The sequence below is a fragment of the Pteropus vampyrus genome, unplaced genomic scaffold (genome assembly GCF_000151845.1).
Source record: "Pteropus vampyrus isolate Shadow unplaced genomic scaffold, Pvam_2.0 Scaffold541, whole genome shotgun sequence".
NCBI lineage: Eukaryota > Metazoa > Chordata > Mammalia > Chiroptera > Pteropodidae > Pteropus > Pteropus vampyrus.
In genome coordinates, this window is record NW_011889322.1 from 1,414,740 (window position 1) to 1,420,120 (window position 5,381).

A 5,381-nucleotide genomic window follows, 5' to 3' on the forward strand; every position below is an offset into this window, starting at 1 on the left:
GGGGTGGGTGTGAACAGGAGTGCAGTCTAGTCCCCTTAATATAGGGGAGAGGCAAGAGAATTAAAATGTTAATCAAGCTACATTCAGAGACTGCAATCTGCTGATCGGCCCTGCAGTCCTGCCAGGAGGACACCTGCAGAACAAAAGGAAGATTTCTACTGGGGCTGCTAACAACCCATTTCCCACACCTGTGGAAGGGGAAGCAGGAACAAGTCTTTAAGTGGTGTCCTACACAAGCAAAATCGTTCATTCCCTATTGCTAAAACCAAGGGGGAACCTATGGCTTAAAGGCTGAGAATTGCCAGTGGCCTTTCAGGCTACATACTCTTTCTTCCCTTGCCCCTTCCTCACTGAATGGCCATATCAGAGGAAGTGAGAACTTAAGAATGATATATAAACTGAATTCCCTGAACACTCTCTGTCTCTGAAAGGAGACCACACTCTGTCTGCGGAGTGTTATCCCTTTACTAACAACCTTTCCTTTTGACTCTAACTTTGGCGTGGGTTTTGAATTTTTTCTGGACTCTCCGCAAAAGGCCCCTCTTTTCCTCTCAGCGCAGGCCTAGGTCTTCCCTGCACTGGGGGAACTTTGCCCTGTCCCCTATGATCTTTTCTAGTGACCATGAAGGTACAAAAAGACATAAACTCAGGCCACCCAAGTTCACCATGGTTCGTCTCCTCTGAGACAGGCTGGGATTTATTTCTCTATGCCGTGCAGATCAATTGGCTTTGGGCCAATGGTTGACACTATTTCTAGGAGCCTGGTGAGAGACTTGTTCTGTATATGATCAGGAGTCCACCAGTCCTCTCTACTGTCCCTACTTTTCTCTCTTACTTCCCTGATTTAGTGTCATCATCAGAATTGCAGAGAAGACCTGCTCAAGGACCCTGTTCGAACTCCAAATTAAAAGACTGGCCACAACAGAATGGGTTAGCCCCTGTGAGAATCTTCTGTTCCTTCCTCTCTGCCCCTTAGCCTTTTCCTCCTTCCCACCCGTCTCCATCGGAAACCCTAACTAGGAGAAGGTGGATGTCACAGTAGCAGCTCCGTTGAACTCTCCTAACTTGTCCTCTATCTGTCCTGTCCTCATTTCTCTATGGGCTCTGGGACTTCAGGGTAATCTCAGAGACGGCCCAAATGGCTCAGAGCTGAGCACTGGGCCAGCCAGCCCCGATGTCATCAGCCTCCCTGGCCTGTGTCCCCTACAGTGTAGGAGTTCAAGGTAGTTTTTCCCTGAAAAATTAGCCTTTTTTTCTATTCCTGAATCTCTGTGACTCACTGTCTCTCTCCCTCAGAGCTGCAGGCAGACCCCTGTGCTCACTTGTAGCAGGCGTGGGCCCTGACCCCTGCTGCATTCATCCCTTCTAGCAGCAACGGGCCCTGACTCCTGCCAGGCACACATCTCCCAGTACCAGGAGGGGGGAAACTCGCTGGTGCATGTTTTCTTTTAGCAGAGAAGTTCTCAGTTCCACCCGTCTATCTCTCACATTTGAGCTCCCGCCTCCATTCAAACTAACGATGGGAGAGGAGCCAGGAAGTTTGGCCTGTAAACAGTTCCCTAAACTACAATAGTCTCCAACAATTAGATCTTCTTTGCAAGAAATGGGAAAAGTGGGAAGAAGTCCCCTAATACAAGCTTCTGTGCTCCTTTACCAAGACCCAGACTTATTAGATGGCCCAATGATAGGACCAGCTTCCCGGAGACCTCGAAATCATCAGGAATTTTTCCCTCCCCCTTCACTCTTGGATTCTAAGGGGGGACCGAGTTCTCTGGGGACCCCAACTATTTCATCACTCCCTGAGGATACTACAGATGCACTCCCAAGGGAAGTTACAAATACCGATGATGGGGAAATAAGGGTATGAGCATTGACCTCTGATCTATTTATATATAATAAGATGGTTGAGTTAATATTTCTAATTATGATGGAAAGAAAAATTCCGTTTCTGAAAACAGAAGGTATAAAATATGCAGATATATTTTGAAGGAAATATGTTAAAGGAAAGGTATTTAAAGTCGGTTATTTCTAAAAGAATGAGAAGCAGCAAACTGAAAGAATGAAAAAAGTTGTAGGTTTCTGAAGAGAAATCCTGAGGGAAATTTTCTGTGTGATTAAGCTAAACAAGATTGGAAATTTAAATATCAAAAGTGAGCTTAGGCAAAATTAGACTTATGTTTTAATATTTCTTAGACTATCGGTCCACTACTGATGTTACAAAAAAATTTCTGAGTAGAAAACAAGAACTCGGTGCTTCATCAGAATAATGTTCTGTGTTTTATGTTGTCTTAACCAGGATTCTGAGGCTTTTAGAAAATATACTAACATTAGCCCAGAGTCTGATGGCCAGACACTGCTGGTTATGCATTTTAATACTTGGGCAGTGGCCAATATTCAAAAAGGAAGCTCTAAGAGTTGGAGCCTGGACCCCAAATACTGCAGGCTACCTTGGTGTCTGAGGTCTTTCGGGTGTCCAACAACTGGGACCGGGCAGAGAAGGAAGCAGGGTACAAAAAAGGCACAAATTAAAGCTGCCATAATATAGGTACCATCTTGAGGTGACCCTAGGAAATCAAAACCTTTCAGGCATGGAGGGCCTCTACATTGCTTGGCCATGGTTGGCATCATCGGGGCTGGGGTGCGATCAATGCGTAGGCTGCAAGAAGGCAGGCATTGGCAGGGCGAGTGTCCATCCAGCCCTGGGAAGCCAGGTAGGGGTGGACCTCATAAGCCCTCTCCCCTCATAGCAACCCTCTCGTGAGGGAGCTGCTCCCTCCTTCAACAACGGAGGCCCAAGCACTCGCCAACTTCAGTTCTAGAGAAATCTACCTCGATCACGACAGTGGAGCCTCAGGTCACCTTCGACGTGGCAGCAAGGAAAAACGGAATTTTTACTAGATACTAGAGCTACCTACTCTGTCCTGACCTGTCCCATGGGCATCTCTCCAACACTAACTGCACAGTGACAGTAATCAATAGCCAGCCTAATGGAAGAAAATTTACTTTTCCCATTGTGAGACCGGGATTAGCAATGGAATTCCTGGCCGCAGTTCAGGACCAGGAGCCAGGGTAGAGTTCCCCTCGTTCCAGGAAACGGGGCACAGCTGGAAAGGGGGTAACCCCCTTGCACATCACATAATGCACGTGTGTGGGGGACCTAGTGCTAAACCATTCGTAGGTGACCCGCTTCTAGGTCAGGATTTTATATGGAGTAGAGCCGCTCTGTCCTGTGGTCTATTGAAAGTTGGCCCTCAACGCAAACAGAAAGAGCCCCACCAAGTATTGTTAAGCACCCCAACAACTCTCAGATTACAAGGAATCCACTGCTGGGTACATTTGTCTTCAATTAAACCAGTTTCTTATAAGTCCTCACAGGTTCCTCCAGAAAACGAAACGGGAAGTGCAAGCTAGTCCTGCGAAGCCCTGGAAGATCTTCAGCTCTCATTCTGGAACAAGGATAAGTCCACATGCTCCCAGGGAATCAGGGGACTTCACTGAATGACTATTCTTTTCTCCCGGTGTCTATGCCCTTACTCTCTTCATAATGATTCCATTTCCGTTCAGTAGATATCCTTATCTTGAATTAACAAACTGCCATAGAAAAATAACTTCATTGTCTCCCTTTTCCACCCTCTTGGAGGCTGCGGAGGCCTGCCGAGGTCAGGACTTATAACACAACAAGTATGTCTAGAAGGCTATGGTCCAAGGCCATTTTTGCTGGCTATAAGCGGGTTCTCCGGAACCAGAGGGAACACATCGCTCCTCTTAAAATCGAAGGTGTTTATGCTCAAGATGAGACTGAGTTTTATCTAGGCAAGAGATGTGCTCATGTGTATAAGTCAAAGAACAACACAGTGACTCCTGGTGACAAACTGAACAAAACCAGGATCATCTGGGGAAAGGTAACTCGTGCTCATGGAAATAGTGGCATGGTTCATGCCAAATTCCAAAGCAACTTTTCTGCTAAGGCAATTGGACACAGAATCCCTGTAATGCTGTATACCTACCTCATGGATTAAAACTTAATGAAAGTAAAGAAACTGGATTTGTCCTCCCATAAAAAAAAAAAAAAGAGTAACTTCATTGTCAATTACCTTTGCTATCAATTTTGACTTTTGTCTTTTTAATCTTTTGCTAAATTCATATCTTCTAGGCTGCAAGGCTTCCTACCGCTTCTACGTGCTGGAACGACCTCACCTTCTCTGCCTCTGGGGCCCTTAGGATAGGCTTCCAGAGATTTTTATTCCCTGAAGACAGGGACTACAGCCCTATCTCAGCTTTGAAGAAGTTACAGAAGACAGACCTTCATCCTTCAACATCCCCTTAAGAATAAGGGAATAAAATCTCTGAGGGGGGAATAATGTAGGAAGCAGGCAAGAGAATTAAAATGTTAATCAAGCTACGTTCAGAGACTACAATCTGCTGATCAGCCCTGTAGCCAGGCCAGGAGGACACCTGCAGAATAAAGGAAGATTCCTGCTGGGGTTGCTAACAACCCATTTCCCACACCTTTGGAAGGGGAAGCAGGAACAACAGTCTTTAAGTGGTGCCCTACACAAGTAAAATCATTCATTCCCTCATGGCCAAAACCAGGAGAAATCATGGCTTAAAGACTGGGAACTGGCAGTGGGCCATTCAGGCTACATACTCTTCCCCTTTCCCTTCCTCACTGTAAGTCCATATCAGAGGAAATGGGAACTAAGAACGACATATAAACTGAATTCCCTGAGCACTCGGAATCCCTCTCCCTCTCTGAGTCTGAGAGAAGACCACATTCTGTCTGTGGAGTGTTACTCGTTTTCTATTAAATGTTCCTGTTGACTCTAACTTTGGCGGGTGTGTTGTATTCTTTCTATACTCTCTGCCAAAGGACACTATTATTCTCTCAGTGCAGTGCCTGGTCTTCTTCCCCTTGGGGAAATTGGCCTTGTCCTGCATCACCCTGACTGGGCTCCTCCTCAGACAAGAACTGGCTGAGTGCCCCCCTGGGCTACCAACTAGATCCCTGCTTTTCCCTTCACCACCTGCCCCCACTGTAGCCTTTACAGTGTTGCCCTTACAGTGTAGCCTTCAGCAGAATTGCTGTCTCACACCCACCCCCATCCTCCTCACCACTGTCTCCAGCGCAGCTCCTTACTGGCCTAGGGGACACTCAGAATAGAAAGCCAGACTAGGACAGACTAAGAAAAATAAGAATCAAAAATTCAGCAGCTTCCTTTGGAAAAATCCCATCTCAGATGAAGAGAAACCAGAGATGATAGATAGATAGATAGATAGATAGATAGATAGATAGATAGATAGATAGATAGATAGATGATAGATAGATATAGATATAGATATAGATATACTGGCCTAGGGGACACTCAGAATAGAAAGCCAGA

General features: G+C 45.9%; 1 pseudogene; it reads left to right on the top strand.

Annotated features, from left to right (window-relative positions):
- Positions 1-3,667: 3,667 nt before the first annotated feature.
- LOC105308045 lies at positions 3,668-4,019 on the top strand (annotated as a pseudogene).
- Positions 4,020-5,381: the final 1,362 nt, after the last annotated feature.